General features: G+C 41.5%; 1 pseudogene across 1 annotated transcript; it reads right to left on the bottom strand.

The window, feature by feature from the left end:
• Nucleotides 1–7,282: 7,282 nt before the first annotated feature.
• On the bottom strand, nucleotides 7,283–10,395 carry LOC147436951 (pentatricopeptide repeat-containing protein At5g39350-like; annotated as a pseudogene). The gene is made up of 2 exons (XR_015184786.1): nucleotides 10,199–10,395; nucleotides 7,283–10,064 (listed from the first exon to the last, which is right to left on the bottom strand). The product of XR_015184786.1 is annotated as a pentatricopeptide repeat-containing protein At5g39350-like (transcript).
• Between the last annotated feature and the right edge of the window lie 359 nt (nucleotides 10,396–10,754).

A 10,754-nucleotide genomic window follows, 5' to 3' on the forward strand; every position in this document is an offset into this window, starting at 1 on the left:
GTGTTCCCTCAATCAACGCCCTACATATGATGAAAAATTGGAGAATATAAAAGTTCAAACATGTTTTTCATCAATTGGCATTTGAAATAGTCATGTTACTTCCAGAAGTGCTCTACACAGGAATAATCATACACTACCTCACTCCTTGGTGCTCTATGAGCTATCTAATGTAAGTGATTTTGATAGGTAGATCTGAGTATTGAAAATAGAATAAAATTACAATATTTATGACAAAGAATTACTCCATGTTGTTCATGCTCTTTGTGTGTGGAAAGATTATCTCATGGGAAAAACTTATTGAGACTCATTAGTAGAGTATATGACATCTTCTGACATAAGCCCCTCATCTCATAAAGACACATCAAATTGACTATTTTTGTTTAATATTTTCAACCTTTGATCTCCTATCAACGTGATCATGATAATGTTAATGAAAATGTGCTTAGTATACATCCTTCAGTCAATAATATTGTTAGTCACTAATAGAAGTTAGTTTACATTTTATCCAAAGTGGAAGGTACCCAATATGGTTTTTGTAAGTAACTATCTTCTGAGGGTAGCTTGACTGTTGTAATTGTGATTGTGTTTGGTTTGAGCACGATCAATTTTCAACCTTGGATACACGAGAGAGAGAGAGAGAGAGAGAGAGAGAGAGAGAGAGAGAGAGAGAGAGAGAGAGAGAGAGAGAGAGAGAGAGAGAGAGAGAGAGAGAAGGATCTTGAAAGTCAAACTTGTTCTACTTGTCACTATTAGCATATTTCTAGTAATATACTAGGCCATCACAAACCATAAGAGGTTTCCCTTTAAAAATAAATATCCCATGTGTTGTTGATCAATGGTGGAGAATTTGAAACTCACAATAACACAAGTTGTATAATGACTATCTTTGTGGTATGTTCATTGTTGTCTTGAGGTCCAACTCCTATGGAAACACTTCCAAGATTAAAATAGGAGCAACATTTTGTTTTGCTGAGATTCTAAGAATACATAGGCCCTAATATCACAAATACTACCTATTTATCTTCAATAGTTATAATAATCTCGAGTATTTTTTCATTTCACAAATGATAAACAAAGGGGCTTTTATGCATGATCAACTTGAGAGAGAGAGAGAGAGAGAGAGAGAGAGAGAGAGAGAGGTGGCTAGCACTAAATTTTAGATGGTTTCTGATTGTGGGGATAGGTTCATAAATATGTGGTGCACATCTCCACATGGTGTGAGTAGAAGGAAGTCTTCAAAGTTTGGGCATCCTTCATTGGTGAAGTTTGTGTAAGGATGTGATCAAGTCTACAACAGTTTATTAATAATATATAACTAGTGCAACTATGCCAAAATCCGCATAGTTACATGCATAGTTACAAATAAGACAAATAGATAGTGCACAATCACCATGCAAAAGACAAAATCACTTTAAAAAGTAATTGATGATGCATATATTCAAAATAGAGGGAGTTACTTAAAAAATTAGCTACTATGTTACTTCAAAAAGCAATTGATAACTATGCATTGTGTGACCACTACCTAAGTTTCTATTGTAGTTTGTTAAATGAGAGCTCTGTAATTAAGGGATCTAGGAAACAATGTTGACCTTGGCAGTGCCTTGGTCTATATGTATGCCAAAGGTGGTAATTCCATCAAAAGCACAAAAGATGCTTGACAATCTTCCTGCTCAAATGACATTTCTTGGAGTGCATTGATTGCAAGATCGGCATGATAAGGGCACACTGCATAGGTAGGGCCAGGAAGCTGTTGTGATGTTTTCAAAGCATGCACAATGATGACCGCTCTTTGGATTCAAACACCTTTAAAGGTCTGCATTAAGGAAGACATTGACATGGGAAAAACAAATTCACACTAGACTTCTAGTTAAGGGCTATTGAAAAAACATGTGCTCCTTGGTAGAAATTTGGTTGACATGTATGCCAATTTTGTCATCCTCAAGCAAGCATAAAAAGATGTTAGAACCTGCAAGTTGAAATGTGAGTGAAAACGCTCATAAATTGGTTGTGTGAAATACCTGGGATCCGCAAAGTAGTCAAGTCTATGCAAAGCACTTACCATTTTTATGCTTTTGCCAGATGCAAAACGAGGGAGACTTGTCTAAATGCGCTCACATATGTTTGCACCTTTAGCTTCTTTGCATTACACAAAAAGCTATCTTCAATGAACAAATGCATGGTGAGACTACTAGTCAAAACTCTTGGAAAATCATGTTTAGCTTGGCAATTCTTTGGTCTACATGTATGCCAAAGGTGCTTGAGGAGCTCCTTTTTGGAATGTCATCTTGAAGTGATGGTAGGGGCTCTTGGTATGCTTGGTAGTGTTTTAGTCCAGATCTATGCTAGTGTTGATATAGCAAAAGCTTAAGTGTACCTCCTATCTGAAGTACCATCTCTTGGAGTGCATTGATTGCTGTAATGTGGATGTGAGTCAAGGAATTTTCTCCAAATGCAATCGTGTCACATGCACATTGCACTTGAGCCATGTGAACAAGCTACTACAGATCAGCATCAATCTTTGTTAGTATAGCTTAGGATCTAGCCTAGCAACTTTGTGAGCCTGTAGAAGGGCATGCATGATTAAGCAAGTCAATAGTTGCATATCCTCACTTGCACAGCACTTCGATAAAGTCACTTAAGCATTTTAACATGTCAATAGCCTCTGAAGTCACTTAAGCCAATTAATTACATAAAAACCTCATAAAAGTGAAGTCATGGGATTTCCTACTGGCTCAACTTCTCTTCATGGGCTCTCCCTTGCATCAAAAGACAAGAAGTACCCCTTGGGCATCCAACGTCCACATGAACCCAACATTCGGCTAGACTCTCCTTCTCTCTCTAGAGGGTACTGCGTTTCTCTTTGAACCTTAATTTTTTCTATTTCTTTCTTTAGGAAAGTGTAGTTTTATCTCTCTAGAAATCGGGTATTGTTTTCTCTCTTGGAAGAATTCTATGTCTCTAGAGTCAGTTGTTTTTCTCTCTTTACAATCTTTGGTAGATTTTTCTCTCTTTACAGCATGAGATTTCTTGTCTTTCTCTCTCTAATGTACAGAGATAAGGCTAGCGTCATTACCCTATGGTGCATTTCACAAACTGCTAACATGGCAACCGTTGAAGATCTGATACTGAAGATGGCCGAGGGGCCTAAAACCTCAACTAAAGACCAAAGGGGTTAGGATAAAAATCCTAACCCTACCAACTTGCAAGTTTTGGCCGAGGGACCTAATACTCTAAAAATACCTTAAGGCAAATCACGAGGATATGATGACGTGGTAGCCTTGTATGGATTAACCCTTGAATTTCAAAAACTGATGCTGATGTGGAAGGACTGTATAGGCGGCCCACTAGGCACTTGATTTTGGGCCCACAATTTTTGGATGTATTGCTTTTTATAGCGCATGCTTTAGGAGAGGACATGGACCTTTAAATATATGTAGTGGGCACTCTCTTTGGCATCCTCCCTTGCCAAAGAGTAGAGCAAAGCCCCAAAGTTGTAACAACCTTGTGGAAGCAATTTAAAGAAGTATCAAAAGGAGTGCCAAGCTTTGGGGCAAGTGCTGTATAGGAGTAAAACTCTACCACTCCGTGTCTCATGCGTGGATTCTCTCTCTCTCTCTCTCTCTCTCTCTCTCTCTCTCTCTCTCTCTCTCTCTCTCATCAATTATTTGAAGTGCTAGAGCCTAAAAGTCTGTTCTTTTAAGCTGGCACGTGGTGCCCTCCCGTTACATTGGATCAAAGCTTCAAATGTGTGATTTTTTTGAAAGCATACCGATCCATTCAAGAGCAGATAGAGGCACTTTCAAATTCTACATATTTCTTTTCACCTTCTCAAGAGAGAAAGATAGAAGGAAAGTTTTACAATTTTGTAGCAGTTTGGCATTATCTATGCCCTGGTGAACTACATTGAAGAATCAAAGATCTCTCAAGCCACAACTTTTCTCAAAAGCAATGATATGCAACGGTGGAGTTCTATAGCTACCACGCCGCACACTCCAAGGACTTGGAAGGCTTTCAAGAAAATGTTTTCTCGGAGGATTTACATAACATTCTTCTTTGAAATGCAACTTTTGGTAGAGTGGGGTAACCTGAAAATGCTTGCCACAAAAACTATGGAAGATTACAACCAGAAATTCCTAGACATCTACCTTCAGGTGTCTCACTTCAAGTTGATACCCTTGGAGGACCAGTGTGAACGCAACCATGCTGCAGTTGGCTACAACCTTATGAAAGGATTTTGGTGCTAATTGGAAAGCGAGTCACCCTTCGAGTTCAACTAGCCGAGACAGACTCATATTGATTTTGACTTTACTTTGTCTTTAGATACTAGTGAACTTTGTTTGAGAATCCTATTTGACATTTGTTTGAAATAGAATTTATCTATTTTGAACTTTGTCTTGGTGCCAATTGGGTTTGCTTGATTTCGGTTTTATAGTGGAAAGCCTCTGGATGATGCAAGCTGCAATCTGGGAGCATTTAGTTATATTTTGACTATGGAATACCTCATGGCTTGAATATTGGTCCAAGATTTCATGTGCACATTGCACTTGAGCCACGTAGACACATCACTACTACAAATTAGCGTCAATCTTAGCTTAGAATCTAGCCTCCCAATTTTGTGAGCCTCTGAAAGGACGCGGATGATCAAGAAGGTCATAGTTGCCTACCCTCACTTGTAAAATATAGTTAATTAAGCATATAGGCATAACTGCATTCACTTAAGTCATTTTAAAAGGTGACTTTGACTTGACATTTATAAAAAGTAGGTAGGAAAAATGGTTTAAAAACCTATTAAAGAGTCACTTGGTTTTAGGACATCAAAACCACTACCCACATGGGCATCCAACGTCCACATCACCTCAGCAGCACCTAGCATTTCCATATTCGGCACCCTCACATTATCATCTTTGTTGCATCAAATCAGCCTTAACATTTTTGAATGAAGTATTCAGCATGAGCATTCAGCATTCAGCCACTGTATCGGCATCGTGCAAGTAAAGGCTAAAGCAAGTACTTTGGAAATAGAGCAAGGGGTGCCTTCAGGTTGGTTGGGACTTGACATGTGGTATTCTCTCTCTCTCTCTCTCTCTCTCTCTCTCTCTCTCTCTCTCTCTCTCTCTCTCTCTCTCTCTTTGTGTTTAGTTCCTCTCAAGTGAAGTAAAGTAACCTTGTGTTTGTGCGAAGTACTAGATATGAAGTAAAATCCTTAAACACTTCCGTGCACCTGACATGAGAGGAATATTCGAGAAATCTATGATTGAGAATATCTAAATAGCTCATGGCTTGAGTCTTGGACGGAGTATTCATGTGAGTGTTGTCTTGGGAAACCTCTAAACGATGCACGCTACACTCTGGAGAGCATTTAGTTGTAAATGAAAACCTCCAAACAACAGAAGCTACGATATGGGGAGACATTTGGTTGTATATGGCCTTCGAATCTCATGGCTCAGACTTTGGTTTTCATGGGGAGTATTCATGGGGTAGTGTGACCTTTGAATTTCTCATGGTCTAGGGCCTCAGTTCTCGAGGGGAGTATTCATTGGGGTCTTTATGTCTTGTGCATTGTCTATGTTTCCCATTCCCATTCCAACTTCCTGTTTGGAATCCTTGTTCTATGTTGTAGACGTGAGTATCCATAACATAAAATGGCATTCCATGCCTATTATTGTTCCCCATTCCTCGTTTCAATTTACCATTCCAGGTAACTATGAAAGGGCCTTTAAATATGTGTATTGGGTACTCTCTCTAACATACCACCTTGCGGAGGAGTAGAGTAGAGCCCCTTAGTTGTAACTTTGTGGAAGCAATTTAAAGAAATAACGATAGGGACACCAGGGCTTGGTTCTAGTGCCATCTGGGAGTGGAACTTTGCCACTTCATGTCTCATGTGTGGATTCTCTCTCTCTCTCTCTCTCTCTCTCTCTCTCTCTCTCTCTCTCTCTCTCTAACTCTGAGTTCAATTGTTTTGAAGTGCTAAAAGTCTGTTCCAATCTATTCCTTCTCTTTAAACTACCCACTTCATAGTATGGACTAACCACCATTCATTGAAATATCTTTGTGATGAGCCTGACCTTCTAGGTTGCAAGGCAAGGTGGACCGAGCTCATGCATGAATTTAACCTTGAGATAAGCTACCGTAAGGGCGCTACCAATGGGTGGCCAATGCCCTCAATAGGATCTCGGATGTGGATGCTCTTTTGTTCATTAAAATCTCAACGAATCTCTATCTTTCTCTCAAAGGGAATTGCTAGACAGATCGTCACTCTAGTGAGATTTGGGAACAACCCCAAGAGCGATTACGTAGCGCGAACATCGAAGACCGTCCGGATGCTCTTTGGCTAGCTACAAAGAGAAAGTAGCGGAAAATTATTCCATTCGTGGTGGATTACTTTATAATCAAAGCAAAGTGTGTGTACCCATTGATGAGGATATCTACAAGAAGAGTTTCTTTGAGTGTCATGATGCTCCAAGTGCGGGACACCCTGGCATACACCATACTTTGGCCTTAGTAAGCTAATATTTCTATTGGCTACACATGGAAGCTTTTGTTCAGAAGTATGAGCAAGAATGTGCGTAGTGTCGGGTCAATAAAGCTGAACGGTAAAGGCGTGTTGGACTCTTACATCCTCTGCAAATTCCAATCGAGAAATTGATTTTGCAATTGGATTGCCCTGGACCAATTGTGGTCATGATGCCATCTAGGTTGTTGTTGACTCACAAAAATGGCACATTTTATTTCTACTCTCACCACCGTAAGGAGCCATGAGTTAGCGTAGCTCTTTATCGAGCACTTATATAAGTTGTATAATTTGCCCAAGAAGATTGTTAGTGACCGTGATCCTAAGTTCACTGGCAATTTCTGGCAAATGGTTTTGCAAAAACCTAGAGACTCACTTTGCTATATCATTCTCGGATCATCCTGAAACCGATGGACAGACCAAACGCACCAATCAAATCATCGAGGATATGCTATACGTGCATGTCTCCCACCATCAATCTAATCGAGAACATTTGCTCCCATAGAGTGAATTTGTTTGTAACATTACTAAGCACTAGGCTATAGGCTATAGCCCATTCATGCTTATGTACACTTATGAAAAGAAACTACCAATCGCTACTGGAATCAAGGGGGTTAAGATGCAAACCATGGCCGATTTCTTGCATATCGGGCCACCTTTATAGCTAACCAGCATTGACAACCTCATACTCTCCGGCGGGAGGGCATGTGGGTGTACATTAAGTTACCAAAGGATTTTTAAAATGACCGTACTGGTCAATGCTCAAGATTATCTTTGCAATAGTGTCAGTCATTTCAAAATATCAAGAAGATTAGTGATGTCTCCGTATTTTAGTTCCGCTCATTATTAATTTTTCTTGCTTTTGCTTCTTCTATGTAATGTACATGTGGACTTTTCTCCTTTCAGCATTCCCTAAAACGAAAAACGTGCAAGCGATTTGCATCTTTGTCCACTATTTTACATCTCACTAATTTTGATATCAGAGAGGTCATGGCAGGCAATCCCCGCATATTCACATGTTTTTGCTGTCCTTTGTGGCTTATTGCTGATTGCACAAGCAATGTGCCAGTTTCTTAGAGTGCTGGCAAAGCAAAACCTTCGGGAATATCCTTTTAGGAACAATTTAAGTTCAAGATCTTGTAGCTTCAAATAGATTTGTCTAAGCTCGGTATCCTCAACAACAAATCTATTAACCTTTCCACTTGCATCAATCCAGCAGCTACCTCCTGGCTGCTTCTGATGACCATTCTTGTTTCTCATGCATTCAATGTTTTGTGCCACCTCCTCCATGCCAGCAGCTACATAAATGCTACTCATTAACACATATGCTGTAGCATCACATTCTTCTAATTCTATTGCACGCTCATAGGCCAATCTTCCAAGCTCCACATCTCCCCATTTTCGACAAGCACAAAGAGGAGCCACCCAAACTCGAGGATAATCAGATGATGGCATAATCTTGATTATTCTCATAGCTTTGTCAAAATACCTTGCCCGCCAAAAAAGATCGACCATGCAAGTGTAGTACTCCTCTGGCATAGTGCCATACTTTTCCCTCGTTCGATCAAAAACCTTGCTGGCTATATCCTCCTATAAGAGCACTCAAAGAGCATTCTTCTGGCAAGAAACCCTCACTTCACATCCGGTGAAAACAGCAAAGAGCTTCCTTGCCACAGCCATGTTGGGCATATCCTGTAATCAATGCATTCCAAGAGGCAACATCCCGGGCAGAAAGTTCATCAAGAACTTTCCGTGTTTCCATGAGGGCACCACATTTGGCATACATATCGACCAAAGCACCATCAAGCACAGCATTTTTCTCCAACAACCCCTGACTCACAATCTCATCGTGAATTCTCTCACCCACGTCAATGTCTTGCGTAAGGCCACATGCCTTCAAGGTGCAAGTATAGGTGATTGCATTTGGATAAAGGCCTTCCCTTCGCATCTGGTAAAAACAGCCCAGAGCTTCCTTGCCACAGCCATGTTGGGCATATCCTGCAATCAACGCATTCCAAGAGGCGACATCCCGGACAGAAAGTTCATCAAGAGATTTCTGTGCCTTAGTGAGGGCACCACATTTGGCATACATATCAACCAAAGCGCCGCCAAGCACAACATCTTTCTCCAACAACCCCTGACTTGCAATCTCATCGTGAATTCTATCACCCATGTCAATGTCTTGCGTAAGGCCACATGCCTTCAAGGTGCAAGCATAGGTGATTGCATTTGGAGAAAAGCCTTCCCTTCGCATCTGGTAAAAACAACCCAGAGCTTCCTTGCCACAGCCATGTTGGGCATATCCTGCAATCAATGCGCTCCAAGAGACAACATTACGGAGACAATGCCCATCAAGAACTTTCCGGGCCTTCGCGAGAGCACCACATTTAGCATACATGTCGACCAAAGCATTGCCAAGCACCACATTTTTCTCCAAGAGGCCTTGACTAGAAATCTCGTCAGCAATTCTCTCACCCATGTGAAGGTCTTGCGTAAGGCCACAAGCCTTCAAGCTGCAAGCATAGGTGATTGCATCTGGAGAAAGGCCTTCCCTTTGCATTTGGTGGAAACAGCCCAAAGCTTCCTTGCCACAGCCATGTTGGGCATATCCTCCAATCAACGTGTTCCAAGAGACAACATCCCGAAGAGGATGCCCATCAAAAACTTCTCGTGCTTTCATTAGGGCACCACATTTGGAATACATATCGACCAAAGCACCGCCAAGCACGACATTTTTCTCCAACAACCCCTGACTTGCAATCTCATCGTGAATTCTCTCACCCACATCAAGGTCTTGGATAAGGCCACAGGCCTTCAAGGTGCAAGCATAGGTGATTGAATTTGGAGAAAGGCCTTCCCTTCGCATCCGGTAGAAACAGCTCAGAGCTTCCTTGCCACAGCCATGTTGGGCATACCCTGCAATCAACGCACTCCAAGAGATAACATCCCGGATAGGAAGCCCATCAAGAACTCTTTGGGCTTTTGTGAGAGCACCACATTTGGCATACATGTCGACCAAAGCATTGCCAAGCAAGACATTTTTGTCTAACAGACCTTGAATAGCAATCTCATTGCCAATTCTCTCACCCATGTGAAGATCTTGCGTAAGGCCACAGGCCTTCAAGGTGCAAGCATAGGAGATTGCATTTGGAGAAAAGCCTTCCCTTCGCATCTGGTGAAAACAGCTAAGAGCTTCCTTGCCACAGCCATGTTGGGAATATCCTACAATCAATGCATTCCAAGAGACGACATTGCGGACAAGAAGCCCATCAAGAACTTCTCGTGCTTTGATTAGGGCACCACATTTGGCATACACACTCACCAATGTGTTCCCTATATATGCCTCTTTCTGAAGTAGCCCACTATTGCGAAGCACAGTGTGTATCCTACTGACTTGGTACAAATCCTTCTTGTGAGCACAGGCTCTTAGTCCGTTCAGAAGAGAGAAACTCGTTGCTTTTGACTCCTCAGCATGCTCTTCCCGTCTTTGATTGGCTTGTGTAGCAAATGTTGCTTCTTCCTTGAATTTGTTAGTGGATTTGCAGCCGCTCTATGGGCACAACACCAGTGATGCTTACAGGATATTCATCAACCACGAAAATTGAGAAAAAAAAAAAGTGTGTGTGTGTGTCTGTGTGTGTTTCCTTTTTTTGGGTGTCGTTTGGGGAGCACAACGTTTCGTACCTCCACCTCCACAGTATGGACCGCCAACGTAGCCCTCGACTTGACCCTCATTTGGAGATGCAAGAGGATACCAAAGAACAAAGAACCATTGTCGGAAGACGGTGCTGGAGAGCGAGACCCCCTCTGCCTGATCGTGCGATAATGGGCTGAAGGGGGAAGTATTAGTCGTATGCACTAGTACAGAGTTAGCCATCCAATCCGTGAAAGAAAGTGTTGCTAATATCACTAATCCCAAGTGGCACTCTCCTCTAAGACGTGGTTCCCATTGATCGTGTTGAGCTTACATGGACCAAGTACGTGAGCATTGCACAAGGTTGAAGCATTGCAAGAATGTCATCTTCCTCACGTAAATAAATAAGAAGTTCGTGAGGTATGACTCACATTGTAAGTCCACCCAAAACTCTTCATATGTGAGATAATGGTCAATGGCCAGTCGAACAACCACACCCAATTACATTCTTCCTTACCTAAATGAATGAGAAGTCTGGGAGGCATAACTCACATTGTAACTCCACCAAAAACTTTTCATGTATTCTCCGTCTCTACACGGACTACT

The sequence above is a fragment of the Adiantum capillus-veneris genome, chromosome 17 (assembly GCF_014529385.1).
Source record: "Adiantum capillus-veneris isolate H3 chromosome 17, ASM1452938v2, whole genome shotgun sequence".
Lineage (NCBI taxonomy): Eukaryota > Viridiplantae > Streptophyta > Polypodiopsida > Polypodiales > Pteridaceae > Adiantum > Adiantum capillus-veneris.